Source organism: Elephas maximus, chromosome X (assembly GCF_024166365.1).
Source record: "Elephas maximus indicus isolate mEleMax1 chromosome X, mEleMax1 primary haplotype, whole genome shotgun sequence".
Lineage (NCBI taxonomy): Eukaryota > Metazoa > Chordata > Mammalia > Proboscidea > Elephantidae > Elephas > Elephas maximus.
Window position 1 is genome coordinate 107036629 of NC_064846.1, and position 22597 is coordinate 107059225.

At 40.7% G+C, this 22597-nt stretch overlaps 1 protein-coding gene across 2 annotated transcripts in view; it reads right to left on the minus strand.

Moving 5' to 3' along the window:
* Positions 1-22597, minus strand: part of AMER1 (APC membrane recruitment protein 1) — a 34198-nt gene that overhangs the window by 6121 nt on the left and 5480 nt on the right. The window lies entirely within an intron of this gene.

Genomic DNA, 22597 nt, shown 5'->3' on the forward strand with positions numbered 1-22597 from the left:
ACAAGGCAAGGTGGTAGCCTCAAGCAAGGTACTTAACCTCTCTGGGTTTAAGTCCCCTCTATCTGAGAGACCTACTAATATGTCCCCCTCATAAGGGTTATGTGAGGGTGGGTCTAGGTCAGACTCTCAATTGACTTTCCTGCTGGGAAGGGATTTTAATGCTGCCCTTAGCAACCAGAACCCCCAATTTCCATTTAAGAAACATGAGGCAGGCTGTTTCTCTTCCACTCCCTGCATTATTTTGGTCGCCACGTAGCTTCTGATCTAAACAGAGAACTTCTTGAAGACAGGACCTTACATAATTCATGGTTCTGGACTGGGAGACAGGCTCTCTGTAGGTATTAAAATAACTAACCCTAGTGCAAGACACCCTCTGCTCTAGGTTCCTGATCCTCCAAACGCTTGAATGCCACAGAGATGGAATAAAAAGAAGTACTAGCCATCACCCACTCTAACACATGCCCCACCCCCAAATCTGGTGTATTCCAATGACGGCAGATGTTCAACAAGTGGCTCAGTGACCACCTAGTAAGTCACTTACCACTGTGCCTTCTCTGTAAGGTAGCCGCCAGCAGACAGGGGGAATTAAGGTGGGAAAGGGAAGCAGAATAGTTGTGTGCCAAAAAGAGGCAAGCACCCCTGTGGTCCCAGCGCACCTGGCCAGCACATCAGCCTTGTGATTGCCTGCCATGATAATAAGACAGAACATATTCACCTGCAGTGGAAGACTGTGGACTAGGATTCGTGGTAGAGACAGGCTGGCAGTTACACTCTAGCCTCTGACCTCATTAGAGGAGGCTCCATGGGGCAGACTGTCCAATGGCAAGGTAAGCACAGTGCTTACCTTGCTTACCAGATCATCTGTAGTGAACAATTTCATATTTTTTCACCACATCAAAGATTCTGCTTCTAGGTATGGCTGGCATCTGTCTCTCCCCCATGCCCACTGCACCCTCCTACAGAATCAAAGCCTCTTTACAATTTTAAATTCTCTGACAGGGGCAGATGACCCAGTAAGCAAAGTAAGCACAGGCTTAATTGTGCTTACTTACTAATCTGTAGTGAAACTATTCACTACAGATGATCTGGTAAGCCAGGTAAGCACTGTGCTTACCTTGTCTATTGGATAATCCACTCCTAAGAGGAGGCCCTCTTGGAGCCCTTGGCCCTGTCTTGCAAACATTAATTTTATGCCTGATCCTTTGCTTGGCTTGACACTTGAATCATCAATGTGATCCAAGCTTCCATCAAGAGTACTCTGCAGAACTGAATATTAAAAGTACAGTGAAATAATGGCTGGATAGCCAGAAAAGAAGAAAGAGAAAATACTCATCTGCAGAGCTATGCATTGCTATTTGCTCAGGTTAGGAGTTTTTCTGTGTGGGTCATATTTTTACATGACACTGTTGAGGGTCAACATAATCTAACTCAGTCCTGTAATTGATAGCCCCACAATGGACAGGCCTCCTACAATACATAATCATACAGACACACACTATCTGCGAATCCGATGGGAAAAGAGGCCCTATCATCTATCTAAATCCTACTTTCCACAGCACAGGTGTTTTCACCCCAGTCCTAAAACCTCTGGCATGGTTGTCATTATGGTGCTGGGCATGGGGGAGTTGGGGGTGGAAGTAGTAAAGTTCTTTGTGAAATTGTATTCTCCTCTGTGGAATTCATGAAACAAACCTCTCCTGAGCATTCAGTAAGTGATAGGCACTGACCTCAGCTCACAGGAGCTCATAGGCTAGCAAGGGAGAGAGTTCTATATTTAACAGTAAAAAAAAAAAAAATGTGAAGCAGTCTTAAAAAAATAGCACCTGTTATTTCTGAAGCTGGGTGGTAGGTATCATTCTTTATACCCTATTAACATATCCCAGGATAAATCTGAAAGGAAGAAATGCACACAGCCCACTGGGCTCAGAAAAACTGCCTTGAGGAAAGACATTCAATCTAGGCCTCATCAGGCAGGAGGGAGTGGAAATGGCAGTAATTTAAGGGAGAGAATGAGTGAGACTAATAAATGTGCCTGAGTGTCAAGGAAAACCCAAGGGCCAAGCAGACATCTTTGTGAATCAAAGGATAACTTGTCCTGCTGGGTTTGAGGATGGAGTTCCTGGGAACAGAAAAATTAGGTAAATTGAATCACAGAGGGCTGCTTTCAAGAGCCATGATGTCCCAGATGCAAGGCAGTCCCTTTGGAAGGAGCTGTAGGCCACAGAGCTGGGGTCCAGGCCATGCCAGCCTCATGTCTGTCAAAGGACCCTGAATAGATTAGGGCACCCCTGAGTCTCAGGTGCTTGTAAAATGAAGATCAAACTAGTTCCTCTACCTAGCCCCAACTCCCAGTCCACTGCAGTATGGTGAGGATAAGATGTGATAAAGGACACCAAAAGCACTTTTTAAACTATAAAGTGCAGTGCAAATGAGAAAGATTGGCATTATTGTTATTATTACCCCTTCCAGGTCACATCTCAGTTTCTTAGGAAGCAGCAGACCATGTGTGGGAAAGTCATTCACGGGGTGGGGGAGGGGGTAGAGCTTGAGGGATCAGATGCCTTGACCCACACTGGAGGGGGTGGGGAGGTCAAATGTAAGGGGATTTTAAAGACACGTGTGTGGATATACAACGTTCTCTGCTAGGGCAGTTTTAAAAAGTCCCCTCTGTGTATGTGGCGATGCTGAGGTGAGGAAGGCATAGCTGTGTCCCTGAGATTGAAATTCTCTTCCACAAGCTTTAGGTCCTCCTCCTACTAGGTGCAGGGTCATTTCTGCTGGCAAGGACCAGACCTGAAACTGTGCTGTCTTCCACCCCCAGGCCTTGGCCCTCCAAGAGCCATGTCCCCTACAGCACTCATAGTGACTTCCTGTGTCTCCCAAGATAGTAGGAAGGAGGACAGCAGGGGTGATCCATATATGGAAGCCCTCTAGCCTAGCCAGAACTAGCTACCTATGGTTCAGGCCCCTTCTCCACATTTCTTTTTACCCCACCAGGTCCCAAAATTGTTCTTCCCCAATGGGCTATGGTGTCTTTACTTGTGACCAAAGAATTCACTGATCAGGAGAGTGGGGTGGGACAGAAGATGAAGGTGACAGCCAGAGACCAATTCCATGCTTCCCCCAAGCTGGGGTTGGCTCCCTTAGGGGCTCCTGCCAAAAATATAACCCTGTCAAATCCAGGGTCCCTCAACCCTCAGATTTCTCAACCAGTGTGGCTGTCTAAGCCTCAGGTGGACAGATGAGTAAAGGAAACCTCTCAAGCTGCTCCTTGGTCCCCGGTAGGGGTCACTTGCTGCAGCTGCTGCTATCATGGCAAGAAGTGGACTGTGATGGAAAGTGTTAGGACCATCCCAGCTCCCAGGGTCAGTGTCAGGCTATTCTGGGGCCAGTAGAAGGCTCGCTACTAAGGGCAGACTGTCTTCCTCCTCCTCTCCCCTCACAACACAGGCAGGAGACTAAGCCACAAACCTGCCCCCCAGAGACTCTTCTCAGGGAGAAGGAAACAATTGCAGCCTGAGACTTGCACCTTTTGCTCCTGGGCCAGTTTCCCAGGGCCAGCTAGGCCAAATAGAGAAGGCTGAGTCCAGAGAAGAAGGAGAAAGTATGGATTTATGCAGCTGCTGCAGAGGCATGGCCTCAAACAGCCTTGGCTCCCCAGGCTGCTTCCAAGCATTCTTTCTGGAGGCAAATCCACTTGGGGATCCTTCCTGCCCTTGTGTATGTTGGGTTGGGGGGGACAAGAAAGGAGCAAGGAAGATGAGGAGTCTGCACAGAACTCAGATCTGTTCAGCTGTTCAGCTGCAAGTAATTAACATGTCTATACCTCAGTTTCCTTAAATAGCCTTAAATGAGGCTATTGAGGGTCCTTACCTCTTAAGGCTATTATAAGGAGCAAAACCAAGGTATATAAAGTACCAAATAAAATGCATTAAATAGCAGAGCCTCAGAAACATTATAGCAACTAACTTTTTTTTCTCTTTCTTAATTTTTTTATTAGAATTTTTTTAACAATTTTTATTGCGCTTTAAGTGAAAGTTTACAAATCAAGTCAGTCTGTCACATATAAGCTTATATACACCTTACTCTATACTCCCACTTACTCTCCCCCTAATGAGTCAGCCCGCTCCCTCCTTCCAGTCTCTCCTTTCGTGACCGTTTTGCCAGTTTCTAACCATCTCTACCTCCCATCTCCCCTCCAGACAGGAGCTGCCAACACAGTCTCAAGTGTCCACCTGATACAAGTAGCTCACTCTTCATCGGCATCTCTCTACAACCCATTGTCTAGTCCCTTCCATGTCTGTTGTCTTCGAGAATGGTTCCTGTCCTGGGCCAACAGAAGGCTTGGGGACCATGACCACCAGGATTCTTCTAGTCTCAGTCAGACCATTAAGTCTGGTCTTTTTATGAGAATTTGGGGTCTGCATCCCACTGTTCTCCTGCTCCCTCAGGGGTTCTCTGTTGTGTTCCCTGTCAGGGCAGTCATCGGTTGTGGCCAGGCACCATCTAGTTCTTCTGGTCTCAGAATGATGTAAGTCTCTGGTTCATGTGGCCCTTTCTATCTCTTGGGCTCATAGTTATCGTGCGACCTTGGTGTTCTTCATTCTCCTTTGATGCAGGTGGGTTGAGACCAATTGATGCATCTTAGATGGCCGCTTGTTAGCATTTAAGACCCCAGACGCCACAGTTCAAAGTGGGATGCAGAATGTTTTCATATAGCAACTAACTTTTATTAACATTTTATTCAAACCATAGTTGGACACTCCGTGTGTCTGTCAGTTCATCATAGTGTGGTGACTTTCATATTGCTGTGATGCCGGAAGCTATACCACTGGTATTTCAAATACCAGCAGGGTCACCCATGGTGGACAGGTTTCAGGGGAGCTTCCAGACTAAGACAGACTGGGAAGAAGGGCCTGGCCATCTACTTCTGAAAAAATTAGCCAGTGAAAACCTTATGAATAGCAGCAGAACATTGTTTGGTATAGTGTCAGAAGATGAACCCCTCAGGTTGGAAAGCACTCAAAATACAAATGAGGAAGAGCTGCTTCCTCAAAGCAGAGTCAACCTCTTTGACATGGATGAAGTATAGCTTTCAGGACCTTCATTTGCTGAGACGGAATGACTCAAAATGAGAAGAAACAGCTGCAAATATCCATTAATAATCAGAACATGTCATGTACAAAGTATGAATCTAGGAAAATAGGAAGTTGTCAAAATTGAAATGGAACACATAAAGATCAATATCCTAGGCACTAGTGAGCTGATATGGACTGGTATAGGCCATTTTGAATCAGACAATCATACAGTCTACTATGCTGGGAATGACAAATTGAAGAGGAATGACATTGTATTCATCTTCAAAAAGAACATTTCAAGATCTATACTGAAGTACAATGCTGTCAGTGACAGGATAATATCCATGCACCTACAAGGAAGAAGAGTTAATACGACTATTATTCAAATATATGTACCAGCTACTAACGCCAAAGATGAGGAAATTGAAGATTTTACAAACTTCTGCAGTCTGAAATTTATCAAATACGCAATCAAGATGCATTGATAATTACTGGTGTTTGGAATGTGAAAGTTGGAAACAAACAAGAAGGATCAGTAGTTGGAAAATACGGCCTTGGTGATAGAAACAATGCTGGAGATTGCACGGCAGAGTTTTGTAAGACCAATGACTTGTTCATTGTGAATACTTTTCTTCAACAACACAAACAGCCATTACACACAAGGACCTTTCCAGATGGAATAACACAGGATTCAAATTGACTATATGTGTGGAAAGAGACAATTGACAAGCTCAATATCATCAGTCAGAACAAGGCAAGGGTCAGACCATGAAACAGACCATTTATTGCTCATATAAAAGTTCAAATTAAAACTGAAGAAAATTAGAACAAGTCCACAAAAGCCAAAGTATGAACTTGAGTATATCCCACCTGAATTTAGAAAGCCTCTCAAGAATAGATTTGACACGTTGAACCCTAATGACAGGAGACCAGATAAGCTGTGGAATGACATCAAGGACATCATATATGAAGAAAGTGAAAGGTCATTAAAAAGACAAGAAAGAAAGAAAAGACCAAAATGGATGCCAGAAGAGACTCCAAAACTTGCTCTTGAATGTAGAGTAGCTAAAGCAAAAGACGGAAATGATGAAGTAAAAGAGCTGAACAGGACATTTCAAAGGGCAGCTCGAGAAAACAAAGTAAAATATAATGAAACGTGCAAAGACCTGGAGTTAGAAAATCAAAAAAGAACACACTCATCATTTCTCGAGCTGAAAGAACTAAAGAAAAAATTCAAGCCTAGAGTTGCAATATTGAAGGATTCTACAGGGAAAATATTAAAGGACACAGGAAGCATCCAAGGAAGATGGAGGGAATACACAGAGCCCCTGTACCAAAAAAGAATTGGTCAACATTCAACCATTTCAGGAGGTAGCATATGATCAAGAACTGATGGTACTGAAGGAAGAAGCTGAGCTGCACTGAAGGGTATAACAAAAAAACAAGGCCCCAGGAACTGACAGAATACCAATTGAGATGTTTCAACAAGTGGATGCAGCACTGGAGGTGCTCACTCATCTATGCCAAGAAATTTGGAGAGGCAGGGCCAAGATGGCAGACTAGTTATATGCTTCCAGTGATCCCTCTTACGAAAAAGACCTGAAAAAACAAGTGAATCGATTATATATGTGACAAGCTAGGAGAGCTGCACATCAAAGGCAAAGTTAAGAAAATCAGACTGAGCAGCAAGGGGAGGGAAAGACAGTTCAAAAGCAGCAAGGAGTTGTCAGACCCGACTTGGGGGGAACTGGTGCCCCTCAGCTCCAATCCCCTGGTGTGACCACTGCATGTCTGATAGTAGTGTTTGGGGTGCAGATTCCTCAGCGAAAGGGAGCAAGGGAGCAGTGTACTACCGAGGCAGAGCTAGTGATGGTATTCAAGACATGGTTTCCTCAGCCAGAGAGCCAGCGGCGCAGTCTACTCTTGCCTCCAGAATCAGCAAAGAACAGTGCTTTCAGCAAAGATAAGTGCTTGCATCTAATTTACCGTGAGGATCAAATACCACCCCTTTAAAAGAACTCTCTCCCATTTATCTGATCCTCCCTCCCCCTGCCACAGGTCCTGAGCTGGCTTCAGTGACAGCTATTTTCCCCAGGCCTGAGATAGGTCCTGCTGCATGCCTTGAGCCATTCTCCCAGCCTTGGAGAAGGAACAAATTAGCAAATGGGGAAAAAATAATCTGCGGGCACCCCCAAGCTGGGAACTCAGGTCAGAAGTGGCTCCTGTCTAGGCACAAGTGGTCCACACACATTGAATGCCTTTCACCACTGCACGGACCCATGTGGGCACATTTCAGCAGCTAGGCCCTTGTTATCACAGTGCAAGGGTGTATGTGCCTGAGGTCTGCTTTAACTGTTCCAGCTGTGAGGTGGAGAGGCGGGTCTTTTTTAATAATTTTTATTGTGCTTTAAGTGAAAGTTTACAAATCAAGTCAGTTTCTCACACAAAAACACATATACACCTTGCTACACACTCCCAATTACTCTCCCCCTAATGACACAGCCTGCTCTCTCCCTCCACTCTCTCTTTTCATGTCCTTTTTGCCACCTACTAACGCCCTCCACCCTCTCATCTCTCCTCCAGGCAGGAGATGCCAACCTAGTCTCAAGTGTCCACCAAATTCAAGAAGCCCACTCCTCACCAGCATCCCTCTCCAACCCATTGTCCAGTCCAATCCATGTCTGAAGAGTTGGCTGCGGGAATGGTTCCTGTCCTGGGGCAACAGAAGTTCTGGGGGCCGTTACCACCAGGGTCCTTCCAGTCTCACTCAGAACACTAAGTCTGGTCTTATGAGAATTTGGGGTCTGCATCCCACTACTCTTCTGCTCCCTCAGGGGTTCTCTGTTGTGTTCCCTGTCAGGGCAGTCATCAGTTGTAGCGGGCACCATCTAGTTCTTCTGGACTCAAGATGATGTAGTCTCTGGTTCATGAGGCCCTTTCTGTCTCTTGGGCTCGTAATCACGTTGTGTCCTTGGCGTTCTTCATTCTCCTTTGATCCAGGTGGGTTGAGACCAATTGATGCATCTTAGATGGCTGCGTGCTAGCGTTTAAGACCCCAGACACCACTCTTTAAAGTGGGATGCAGAATGTTTTCCTAATAGATTTTATTATGCCAATTGACATAGATGTTCCCTGAAACCATGGTCCCCAGACCCCTGCCCCTGCTATGCTGGCCTTCTAAGCATTCGGTTTATTCAGGAAACTTCTTTGCTTTTGGTTTAGTCCAATTGTGCTGACCTCCCCTGTATTGTGTGCTGTCTTTCCCTTCACCTAAAGAAGTTCTTATCTACTATCTAATTAGTGAATACCCCTCTCCCACCCTCCCTCCCTCCCCACCTCTCAGAACCACAAAAGACTGTTTTCTTCTCAGTTTATACTATTTCTCAAGTTCTTATAATAGTGGTCTTATACAATATTTGTCCTTTTGCACCTGACTAATTTCACTCAGCATAATGCCGTCCAGGTTCCTCCATGTTATGAAATGTTTCACAGATTCCTCACTGTTCTTTATTGATGCGTAGAATTCCATTGTGTGAATATACCATAATTTATTTATCCATTCATCCGTTGATGGGCACCTTGGTTGCTTCCATCTTTTTGCTATTGTAAACAGTGCTGCAGTAAACACAGGTGTGCATATATCTGTTCTTGTAAAGGCTCTTATTTCTCTAGGATATATTCCAAGGAGCAGGATTGCTGGATCCTATGGTAGTTCTATTTCTAGCTTTTTAAGGAAGCGCCAAATCGATTTCCAAATTGGTTGTACCATTTGACATTCCCACCAGCAGTGTAGAAGTGTTTCAGTCTCTCCACAGCCTCTCCGACATTTATTATTTTGTGTTTTTTGGATTAATGCCAGCCTTGTTGGAGTGAGATGAAATCTCATTGTAGTTTTGATCTGCATTTCTCTAATGGTTAATGATCGTGAACATTTCCTCATATATCTGTTAGCTACCTGAATGTCTTCTTTAGTGAAGTGTCTATTCATATCTTTTGCCCATTTTTAATTGGGTTATTTGTCTTTTTGTAGTAGAGTTTCTGCCGTATCATGTAGATTTTAGAGATCAGGCGCTGATCAGAAATGTTATAGCTAAAAATTTTTTCCCAGTCTGTAGGTAGTCTTTTTACTCTTTTGGCGAAGTCTTTGGATGAGCATAGGTGTTTGCTTTTTAGGAGCTCCCAGTTATCTAGGTTTTCTTCTAGATCCTTTGTGTTTTGTATACAGTTTATGCCATGTATTGGGGCTCCTAACATTGTCCTTATTTTTTCTTCCATGATCTTTATCGTTTTAGATTTTATATTTAGGTCTTTGATCCATTTTGAGTTAGTTTTTGTGCATGGAGTGAGGTATGGGTCTTGTTTCATTTTTTTGCTGATGGTTATCCAGTTATGCCAGCACCATTTGTTAAAAAGACTGCCTTTTCCCCATTTAAATGTTTTGGGTCCTTTGTCAAATATCAACTGCTCATATGTGGATGGATTTATGTCTGGATTCTCAATTCTGTTCCATTGGTCCGTGTGTCTGTTGTTGTACCAGTACCAGGCTGTTTTGAGTACTGTGGTGGTATAATAGGTTCTAAAATCAGGTAAAGTAAGGCCTCTCGCTTTGTTCTTCTTTTTCAGTAATGCCTTATTTATCCAGGGCCTCTTTCCCTTCCATATGAAATTGGTGATTTGTTTGTCCATCTCATTAAAGAATACCCTTATGATCTGGGTTGGAATCACATTAAATGTATAGATCGCTTTTGGTAGACTAGACATTTTTATAATGTTAAGTCTTCCTATCCATGAGCAAGGTATGTTCTTCCACTTATGTAAGCCTCTTTTGGTTTCTTGCAGAAGTGTACTGTAGTTTTCTTTGTATAAGTCTTTTACATTTCTGGTAAGATTTATTCCTATGTATTTTATCTTCTTGGGGCCTACTGTAAATGGCATTGATTTGGTGATTTCCTCTTCGATGTTCTTTTTGTTGGTGTAGAGGAATCCAACTGATTTTTGTATCTTTAGCTTGTATCCCGATACTCTGCTGAACTGTTCTATTAGTTTCAGTAGTTTTCTGGAGTATTCCTTAGGGTTTTCTGTGTATAATATAATGTCATCTTCAAATAGAGATACTTTTACTTCTTCCTTGCCAATCTGGATGCCCTTTATTTCTTTATATAGCCTAATTGCTCTGGCTAGGACCTCCAGCACAATGTTGAATAAGAGTGATGGTAAAGGGCATCCTTGCCTGCTTCCCAATCTCAATGGGAATGTTTTCAGGCTCTCTCCATTTAGGGTGATGTTGGCTGTTGGCTTTGTATAAATGCCCTTTACAATGTTGAGAAATTTTCCTTCTATTCCTATTTTGCTGAGAGTTTTTATCATGAATGAGTGCTGAACTTTGTCAAATGCCTTTTCTGCATCAATTGATAAAATCATGTGATTCTTATTTTTTGTTTTATTTATATGGTGGATTACATGAATTGTTTTTCTAATATTGAACCATTCCTGCATACCTGGTATGAATCCCACTTGGTCATGGTGAATTATTTTTTCATATGTTGTTGAATTCTGTTTGCTAGAATTTTGTTGAGGATTTTTGCAACTACATTCATGAAGGATATAGGTCTATAATTTTCTTGTGGTGTCTTTAGATGGTTCTGGTATCTGGGATATGTTGGCTTCATAGAATGAGTTTGGTAGTAGTCCATCCTTTTCTATGCTCTGAAATACCTTTAGTAGTAGTGGTGTTAACTCTTCTCTGAAACTTTTGGAGAACTATGCAGTGAAGCCGTCTGGACCAGGGCTTTTTTTTTGGGGGGGGGAGTTTTTTGATTACCTTTTCAATCTCTTCTCTTGTTGGGGGTCTGTTTAGCTGTTGTACCTCTGTTTGTGTTAGTTTAGGTAGGTAGTGTGTTTCTAGGAATTCATCCATTTCTTCTAGGTTTTCAAATTTGTTTGAGTATAGTTTTTTTATAGTAATCTGATATAATTCTTTTAATTTTATTTGGGTGTGTTGTAATATCGCCCATCTCATTTCTTATTTGTGTTATTTGATTCCTCTCCCGTTTTTCTTTTGTTAGTTTGGCCAGTGGTTTATCAATTTTGTTGAGTTTCAAAAAAAACAGCTTTTGGTCTTGTTAATTCTTTCAATTGTTTTTCTGTTTTATATTTCATTTAGTTCAGATCTAATTTTTATTATTTGTTTTCTCCTGGTGCCCGTGGGTTTCTTTTGTTTTTCTCTTTCTATTTGTTCAAGTTGTAGGGATAGTTCTTTGATTTGGGCCCTTTCTTCTTTTTGGATGTGGGCATTTATTGATATAAATTGGCTTCTGAGCACAGTTTTTGCTGTGTCCTAAAGGTTCTGATAGGAAGTGTTTTCGTTCTAACTGGATTCTGTGAATTTCTTTATTCCATCCTTAACGTCTTCTATAATCCAGTCTTTTTTGAGCAGGGCATTGTTCAGTTTCCAGGTGTTTGATTTCTTTTCCCTGCTTTTCCTGTTATTGATTTCCACTTTTATGGCCTTATGGTCAGAGAAGATGCTTTGTAATATTTCAATGTTTTGGATTCTGCTAAGGCTTTCTTTATGACCTAATTTGTGGTCTATTCTAGAGAATGTTCCGTGTGCACCAGAAAAGAAAGTATAGTTGGTTCCTGTTGGGTGGAGTGTTCTGTATATGCCTATGAGGGCAAGTTGGCTGATTGTGGCATTTAGATCTTCCGTGTCTTTATTGAGCTTCTTTCTGGATGTCCTGTCCTTCACCGAAAGTGGTGTGTTGAAGCCTCCTACTATTATTGTGGACCTGTCTATCTCACTTTTCAGTGCTTATAGAGTTTTTTTAATGTATCGTGCAGCCCTGTCATTGGGTACATAAATATTTAATATGGTTATATCTTCTTGGTGTATTGTCCCTTTAATCATTATATAGTGTCCTTCCTTATCCTTTCTGATGGATTTAACATTAAAGTCTATTTTGTCAGAAATTAATATTGCTACTCCTGCTCTTTTTTGATTGTTATCTGCTTGATATATTTTCTTCCATCCTTTGAGTTTTAGTTCTTTTTTGTCTCTAGCTCTAAAACGTGTCTCTTGTAGGCAGCATACAGTTGGATCTTGTTTTTTAATCCATTCTGCCACTCTCTGTCTCTTTACTGGTGCATTTAGTCCATTTACATTCTGGGTAATTATGGATAGGTATGAATTTAGTGCTATCATTTTGATGTCTTTTTTGTGTGTTGACAGCTTCTTTTTCCCACTTGATGTTATATGCTGAGTAGATTTTCTTTGTATATTGTCCTTTCCTCATATTTGTTGTTGTTGATTTTGTTTCTGCTGAGTCTCTATTTTTCCCTTGTATTTTATTTTGATGAGTAGGATAGTTTGTCTCCTTTGTGGTTACCTTGTTATTTACCCCTATTTTTCTAAATTTATAACTAACTTTTATTTCTTTGTATCGCCGTATCTTCCTCTCCATATGGAAGGTGTATGATTACATTTCTTAATCCCTCTTTATTATTTTAATGTTGTCTTCTGTTATATAATAACATCACCGTTACCCTGTGTTGGGCTGTTTCTTTTTTTTAATCTTACTTTTTTTTTTTTTTTTTGATTTCCCTGTCTGCGTTGACTTCTGGTTGCTCTGCCCAGTGTTCTAGTCTTGGGTTGATATCCGATATTATTGATTTTCTAACCAAAGAACTCCCTTCAGTATTTCTTGTAGTTTTGGTTTGGTTTTTACGAATTCCCTCAACCTGTGTTTATCTGGAAATTTCTTAATTTCACCTTCATATTTAAGAGACAGTTTTGATGGATATATGATTCTTGGCAGGCATTTTTTTTCCTTCAATTTTTAAACTATGTCATCCCATTGTCTTCTTGCCTGCATGGATTCTGCCGAGTACTCTGAGCTTATTCTTATTGGCTGTCCCTTGTAGGTGACTTTTCTTTTATCCCTCGCTGCTCTTATAATTGTCTCTTTGTCTTTAGTTTTGGCAAGCTTGATTATAATATGTCTTGGTGACTTTCTTTTAAGATCTACCTTATGTGGAGTTTGATGAGCATCTTGGATAGATATCGTCTCATCTTTCACAATATCACAGAAGTTTTCTGCCAACAAATGGAGAGGTGGGTTTTGATGTTTGACACCACTCTGCCTCTTAAGCAGGGTACTTACCTATCCGCATCACAGTCCTAAGGACTGATAGCTCCAACCACGCCACCTAGCCACCTGTGACAGATGCCCAAGGATACATGGTACCTCCCAGTCCTTACAGCTAAAAGCATTGGATGCCTATGGTACAGCTGCAGAGCCCACCCACCAGTGGTCTCAAGGGAATCGGGACATTCCTTCCTTAAAGACACTTAGGGGATGGTTCTCAACCCCCTGCCTTGCTCAGAGTGTGACCTCCTGCAGCAACCAGATGCCTGTGCATACACCACTCACCACTGCTCCTCTACAACCATAGGTAAGAGCCTGAGCCACACACTTGGTGAATGTCTACCTGGACACATCAGTTGAATCTATACAAGAAAAGTGAATGGACTCCTAGGCTCATATACCTTGTAACTGCTATAGCTCTCTGATGACAAGACATTAGAGCTTCAAAGGGGCCAATAATCAAGTTAGCTCACTTGAGCAACCTATTTTGGTATATCAAAACAAAACAAATCAAGAAGCTAGGACATAGTAAGAAAACAGAAAATAAATTAATACAATGATTTATAGATGGTTCAGAGACAACAGTCAATATCAAATCACATAAAGAAGCAGACCACGATCACTTCAACAAGCTCCCAAAACAAAGAATCAAGGAATCCTCTGGATGAAGAGATACTCCTGGAATTACCAGAGGTAGGATACAGAAGATTAATATACAGAACTCTTCAAGACATCAGGAAGGAGATCAGGCACAATACAGAAAAATCCAAGGAGCACACAGCTAAAGCAGTGGAGGAAATTAAGGTTATTCAAGAACATAATGAAAAATTTAATAAGCTGCAAGAATCTATAGAGAGACAGCAATCAGAAATTTAGAAGATTAAAAACAAAATTTGAGAAATAGACAATGCAGGAGAAAGTCAGCGGAGCAGAATTAAGTAAATGGAAGTCAGAATTAGTGAGACTGAAGATAAAACACTTGGCAACAATATATTTGAAGAAGAAATCAGATAAAAGAATTTTTAAAAAATTAAGAAACCCTAAGAATCATGTGGGATTCTATGAAGATAAATAACCTATGAATGATTGGAGCACAAGAACACAGAGGCAAAACAGAAAATACAAAGAGAATTGTTGAAGATTTGTTGGCAGAAAATTTCATTGATATTGTGAGAGATGAGAAGATAGCTATCCAACATGCTCATCAAACCCCATACAAGGCAGATCCCAAAAGAAAGTCACCAAGACATACTATTATCAAACTTCCCAAAACCAAAGATAAAGAGAAAATTTTAAGAGCGGCTAGGGATAAATGAAAAGTCACCTACAAAGGAGAGTCAATAAGAATAAGCTCAGACTACTTGGCAGTAACTATGCAGGCAAGAAGGCAATGGGATGATATATACAAAACATTGAAGGAAAAAAAAATTGCCAACCAAGAATCACATATCCAGCAAAACTGTCTCTCAAATATGAAGGCAAAATTAGGACAGTTCCAGATAAACAGAAGTTTAGGAAATTTACAAAAACCAAACTAAAACTACAAGAAATACTAAAAGGAGTTCTCTGGTTAGAAAATAAATAACATCAGAAACAACCTAAGACTAGAACACAGGACAGAGCAAACAGATACCAACCCAGATATGGAAATCACAAAAATAAATCAAGATTTAAAAAATGCTCAAAACGGGGTAACAGAGACATCATTATGTAAAGGACAACAATATTAAATCAATAAAGAGGGACTAAAAAATGTTTTTTTTTTTTTAAAAATGTAGTCATAGTTCTTTCATATGGAGAGGAAGTCATGGTGATATAGAGAGACAAAAGTTTGCTTTAAACTTAGAAAAATAGGGATAAATAATAAGGTAAGCACAAAGGAGATTAACAGTCCTGCACATCAAAATAAAATACTAGAAAAACATAAAGACTCAGCAAAAACAAAATCAACAACAATGAAAAAGAGAAAAAGACAATTTATAATGAAAAACCACTCAGCACAAAAAAATTAAGTGGAAAAAAGAAACTGTCAACATCATACAAAAAAAGACACTCAAAATGACAGCACTAAACTCATACCTATCCATAATTACGCTGAATGTAAATGGATTAATGCACCAATAGAGAGACAGAGAGCAGCAGAATGGATAAAAAAAAATACATGCAGCTATTTGCTGCCTACAAGAGACACAGCTTAGACTTAGAGACACAAACAAACTCAAACTCAAAGGATGGAAAATAATATATCAAGCAAACAACAATCAAAAAAGAGCAGGAGTGGCAATATTAAATTTTCACAAAATAGACTTTAAAGTTAAATCCACCACAAAGGATAATGAAGGACATTATATAATGATTAAAGGGACAATATACCAGGAGGATACTACCATATTAAATATTTATGCACCCAACAACAGGGCTTCGAGATACATAAAACAAACTCTAATGCATTGAAAAGTGAGATAGGCAGCTCCGCAATAATAGTAGGAAACTTCTAACACCCCACTTTCAGTGAAGTACAGAACATCCAGAAAGAAGCTCAACAAAGACATGGAAGATCTAAATGCCACAATCAACCAACTTGACCTCGTAGACATATACAGAACACTCCACCCAACAGCAACCAAGTATAACTTCTTTTCCAATGCACATGGAACATTCTCTAGAATAGACCACATATTAGTTCATAAAGCAAGCCTTAACAGAATCCAAAACATCGAAATATTTCAAAGCATATTCTCTGACCATAAAGCCATAAAAGTAGAAATCAATAACAGGAAAAACAGGGGAAAGAAATCAAACACGTGCAAACTGAATGATATCTTGCTCAAAAACAACTGGGTTACAGAAGAAATTAAGGATGGAATAAAGAAATTCATAGAATCCAATGAGAATGAAAACACTTCCTATCAGAACCTTTGGGACACAGCTAAAGCTGTGCTCAAATTTCAATTTATAGCAGTAACTGCACACATCCAAAAAGAAGGGCCAAAATCAAAGAACTATCCCTACGCCCTGAACAATTAGAAAGACAGCAATAAAAGAAACACTCAGGCACCAGAAGAAAGCAAATACTAATAGAGCAGAATTAAATGAAATAGAAAACAGAAAAACAATTAAAAGTTAACAAGACCAAAAGCTGGTTCTTTAAAAGAATAACAACATTGATAAACCATTGGCCAGACTGACAAAAAAAAAAAAAAAAAGGTGAAGAAGCAAATAGTTCACCATGACCAAGTGACATTCATACCAGGTATGCAAGGTTGTTTCAACATTAGAAAAACAATCAATGTAATCCACCGTATAAATAAAACAAAAGACTTAAACCACATGATCTTATCAATTGATGCAGAAAAGGCTTTTGAAAAAGTCTAACACCCATTCATGATAAAAACTCTCAGCAAAATAAGAACAGAAGGGAAATTCCTCAAAATAATAAAAGGCAGTTATACAAAGCCAACAGCCAACAGCATCTAAATGGAGAGCTTAGGAAAGCATTCCCCTTGAGGACCAGAACCAGACTAGGATGCCCTTTATTACCATTATTATTCAACACTGTGCTGGAAGTCCTAGCCAGAGCAAATAGGCAAGAAAAAGAAACAAAGGGCATCCATATTGCTATGGAAGAAATAAAGTTATCCCTAATTGCAGATGATACAATCTTACACACAGAAAACCCCAAAGAACCCATAAGAACACTACTGGAACTAAGAGATTTCAGTAAAGTATAAGGATATAAGATAAACATACAAAAATCAGTTGGATTCCTCTACACCAACAAAGAGAACTTCGAAGAGGAAATCACCAAATCAATAGCATTTACAATAGTCCCCAAGAAGATAAAATACTTAGGAATAAATTTAACCAGAGACATAAAAGACCTATACAAAGAAAACTACGAGACACTACTGCAAGAAACCAAGACAACTACATAAGTGGAAAAACATACCTAGTTCACAGATAGGAAGACTCAACATTGTAAAAATGTCTATTCTACACAAAGTGATCTATAGATACAATGCAATCCCAATCCAAATACCAATGACTTTTTTAATGAGATGGAGAAACAAATCACCAACTTCATATGGAAGGGAAAGAGGCTCTGGATAAGTAAAGCATTACCGGAAAAGAAGAACAAAGTGGGAGGCCTCACACCACCTGATTTTAGAACGTATTATACCACCACAGTAGTCAAAACAGCCTGGTACTGGTACAACAACAAATACATAGGCCAGTGGAAAAGAATTGAGAATCCAGACATAAGTCCATCCACATATGAGCAGCTGATATTTGACAAAGGCGCAGTCTGTTAAATGGGGAAAAGACAGTCTCTTTAAAAAAAATGGCGCTGGCATAATTGGATAACCATCTGCAAAAAAAATGAAACAAGACCCATACCTAAAACCATGCAGAAAAACTCAAAATGGATCAAAGACCTAAATATAAAATCTAAAATGATAAGGATCATGGAAAAAAAAAATAGGGACAATGCTAGGATCCCTAATATGTGGCATAAACAGCATATAAAACATTACTAACAATGCACAAACACCAGAAGAGAAACTAGATAACTGGGAGCTCCTAAAAATCAAACACTTATGCTCATCCAAAGACTTCACCAAAAGAGTGAAAAGGTTACCTACAGACTGGGAAAATGTTTTTCGCTATGACATTTCTGATCAGCGTCTGATCTCTAAAATCTACATGATACTGCAAAAACTCAACCACAAAAAGAAAAATAACCCAATTAAAAAATGGGCAAAGGATACGAACAGACACTTCACCAAAGAAGACGTTCAGGTAGCTAACAGATACCTGAGGAAATGCTCCTGATCATGAGCCATTAGAGAAATGCAGATCAAAACCACAATGAGATACGATCTCACCCCAACAAGGCTGGCATTAATCCAAAAAACACAAAATAATAAATGTTGGAGACGTTGTGGAGAGGCGGGAACACTTATACACTGCTGGTGGGAATTTAAAATGTTACAACCACTTTGGAAATCCATTTGGCACTTCCTTAAAAAGCTAGTAATAGAACTACTATACAATCAGCAATCCCACTCCTTGGAATATATCCTAGAGAAATAAGAGCCTTCACACAAACAGATATGTGCACACCCATGTTCACTGCAGTGGTGTTTATAATAACAAAAAGATGGAAGCAACTAACGTGCTTATCAATGGTTGAGTGGATAAATAAATTATGGTATATTCACATAATGGCATACTATGCAATGATTAAGAAAAATGATGAATCCGTGAAACATCTCATAACATGGAGGAATCTGGAAGGCATGATGCTGAATGAAATTACTCAGAAGCAAAAGGAAAAATATTGTATAAGACCACTATTAAAAGAACTCAAGAAAAAGTTTAAACACAGAGGAAAATATACTTTGATGGTTAAGAGGGTGAGGAGGGAGGCAGAGGAGTATTCACTAATTAGATAGCAGGCAAGATCTATTTTTGGTGAAGAGAAAGACAACACACAATACAGGAGAGGTCAGCACAACTGGACTAAACCAAAAGCAAAGAAGTTAACCTGAATACAACCAAACACTTTGAAGGCCAGAGTAGCAGGGACAGTGTTTTGGGGACCATGGTTTCAGGGGACATCTAGGTTAATAAAAAAAAAAAAAAAGGTTAATAGGCATCACAAAATGTATTAAGAAAACATTCTGTGTCCCACTTTGGTGAGTGGCATCTGGGGTCTTAATTGTTAGCAAGCGGCCATCTAAGATGTATCAATTGGTCTCAACCCTCCTGGAGCAAAGGAGAATGAAGAACACCAAAGACATAAGGTAAAGATGATCCCAAGATATAGATAGCTATGCCCACATAAACCAGAGAGTACATCACCCTGAAACCAGAAGAATTAGAAGGTAACTGGCTACCACCGATGACTGCCCTGACAGGGAACACAACAGAGAATCTCTGACGGAGAAGAGAACAGGGGGATGCAGATTTCAGATTCTTGTAAAAAGACCAGACTTAATGGTCTGACTGAGACTAGAGGGACCCCAGAGGACATGGTCCCGGGACCTTTTGTTAGCCCAAGACTGGAACAATTCCCAAATCCAACTCTTCAGACAGGGACTGGACTGGAGTAAAAAACAGAAAATGATACTGGTGAGGAGTGAGCTTCTTGGCTCAATCAGACACATGAGACTATGTGGGCTATTCCTGTCTGGAGGCGAGATGAGAAGGCAGAGGGGGACATGAGCTGATTGAATGGACATGGGGAATACAGGGTAGAGAAGAGGAGTGTGTTGTCTCATTAGGACGAGAGCAGCTAGGAGTACATAGCAAGGTGTGTATAACTTTTGTATAAGAGACTGACTTGATCTGTAAACTTTCACTTACAGCACAATAAATTAAAAAAAAGAAATTTGGAAGAGAGCTTATCGGCCAACTGACTGGAAGAGGTCCATATGTGTGCCTATTCCAAACAAAGGTGATCCAACAGAGTATGGAAATTATTGAACAATATCATTAAGGTCATACACGAGTAAAATTTTGCTGAAGATCATTGACAGGGAACTGCCAGAAATCCAAGCTGAATTCAGAGGAGGACATGGAACGAGGGATATCATTGTTGATTGTCTGTTGGATCCTGAAAGCAGAGAATAACAGAAAGCTGTTTACCTGTGTTTTTTCGACTGTGAGGATCACGACAAATTATGGATAACATCGCGAAGAATGGGAATTCCAGAACACTTAATTGTGCTCATGAGGAAACTGTACATAGGTCAAGAGGCAGTTGTTCAGACAGAACAAGGGGATACTGAGTGGTTTAAAGTCAGTAAAGGTGTGCGCCAGGGTTGTATCCTTTTCCCATACCTATTCAATCTGTACGCTGAGCAAATAATCTGAGAAGCTGGACTGTATGAAGAACGCGGCATCAGGATCGGAGGACGACTCATTACCAGTCTGCGATACTCAGATGACACAACCTTGCTTGCAGATAGTGAAGAGGACTTGAAGCACTTACCAATGAAGATCAAAGAGTACAGCCTTCAATATGGATTGCACTTCAACATAAAGATAACAAAAATCTTCACAACCAATAAGCAACATCACGATAAATGGAGAAAGACTGAAGTTGTCACAGATTTCATTTTACTTGGATCCACAATCAATGCTCAAGCAGTGGTCAAGAAATCAAAGGACTTGTTGCATTGGGCAAATCTGCTGCAAAAGACCTGTTTAAAGTGTTGAAAAGCAAAGATGTCACTTAGAGGAGTAAGGTGCGCCTGACCCAAACCACGGTATTTTCAATCACCTCATGTGCATGCGAAAGTTGGACAATGAGTAAGGAAGACCAAAGAAGAACTGATGGCTTTGAATTATGGTGTTGGCAAACAATATTGAATATACCATGAACTGCCAGAAGAATGAACAAATCTGTCTTGGAAGAAGTACAGATGGAATGCTGCTTAGAAGCAAGGATGGTGAAACTTTGTCTCATGTACTTTGGACATGTTATCAAGAGGGACCAGATAAAGTATGGTGTCAACAAAAAAGAGGAAGACCCTCAATGAGATGCATTGACACAGTGGCTGTAACAACGGGCGCAAGCATAGCAACAATTGTGAGGATGGTACAGGACGTGGCAGTGTTTTGTTCTGTGGTATACATCACCTAACAACAACAACATAGTTGGACAATCTCTGGCAGTAAAACCACCATAGTCAGTGTAGAGCAGGGTGCTCCCAAGGGCTCTATGGGTCCCTAAGTAAGTCACCAAACTACCTAAGGCCTCAGTTTCCCCAAATGGTAAGTGTGTAGTAATCTCACAGGAGGCTTTAGTTGCTCATTTAGACAATTTTTTATATGCAGGCACCTGAAATGTTGCCATGAGTCAGCTCCTGGCTAACAGCTCTGGATTATCTGGTAATTTCAACTAGTCAGAATCCCTAGCCCAGGGTAAAAAGGTAAAAAAAAAAAAAAAATCAAACTCAGTTAAAAATACCAGCATCAAAGGAAATGTGAACCAGCAGATATCCTTCACCCACTCAGGGTACATACCAGCACTCCCTACCCCCACTTCTCATTTGTACTTCCCAGCAAACCTTTAATCAGGTTGGGTGGGGGATGGTAACTCCTTGTCTTATCTGTGGGGTCAGGCTTGTGAAAAGTCTAGTCCAAGATCACACAGTAGGATGTGACAGAGCCACACTATCTCTTAGGTGTCTTAAGTCCCAATTTCATGTCTTTCAGCTGCACCATGCTGGTCCACAATCAAATGAAGAATGCTGAGAGCAAGGTCTGCACAGGTTCCCCTCACACCTACAAGAACCATCACCTTTCTCTCCCATTCCACCTTGTCCCAGCCCAGCTAAGTCTTCTCTCCAGTATTTTTACTCTTCACTGCTGCAACTGTATTGACCCCACCCAGCACATTCCAGAAAGTCTGCTGACTCCAGAACCCAGCCTGTGGCTGTTCTCATCAGCATCCTCCCATCACCACTCCCAAAACTGTGGAACAAGTCCCCTTTTCCTTGGAAAAAGGTTCAAATAGAAACCTGCCAACAGGTTGGAGATAAAGATGTGGAGAATTTGAGCTATTATTTAAAGACAATGACATCTTAGATGATCTGGAACTTGAATTACCCATTTCTAAATTTCACAGTCAAGGTCAGCTTTCAAAACCATTTCTTCAGGGTCTGAAGGAAGAGCTGTCTGGTGGAGCTGTAGAGGCTGCTGGCAGATACCCACTCAAACTACCCCTGAAACTACCCTTCCCCTAATTTGAAGACTTCCTGCTGAGGGGCACTTCCTCTCAAGGGGGCATCCCACCAACTCCAGATGCAGCACAGCCCCCAAACTGGGTCTTCTCTCCCCTGCCCCATTCCAATACCACCAGCACCTCATTTGAGTTGTTCACATTTTCAGCTTTGGATAATTCATTCTGGCAGGCCTAGTCTGTCCATTCATTGCTCTCAAATGGACTCTCATTTATCTTATAGTCACTATGTATAACACATAACAGGAGCTAAAAAAAATGTTGGTTCGACTGAATTCTATCTAATTCAGCTGGAATTTGGCAGCTCACAACTGGAATGCTGGCTTCACCTCTTAAAGGCTGTGTAGCTTTGAGAAAGTGACCTAACTTCTCTAAGACTCAAATGCCTCATCTGTAAAATGAAGAAAATGCTACCTTCCATGCAGGATTGTGGTAAAGATTAGAGATGATAAATGTAAAGGACAAACTTCTCACTAGGCACTAGCAGGTGGTCAATAAAGGGCCATTGTAATGGCTCCTCTACAGCTCCTCAGCTGCCACCCCAATTCCTCAGAAGATGACACAAGCCTCTTAGTTGAGCTTCATCTGATTCTTCCCTGCTGCAGCGCTGCAATATCGCCTTC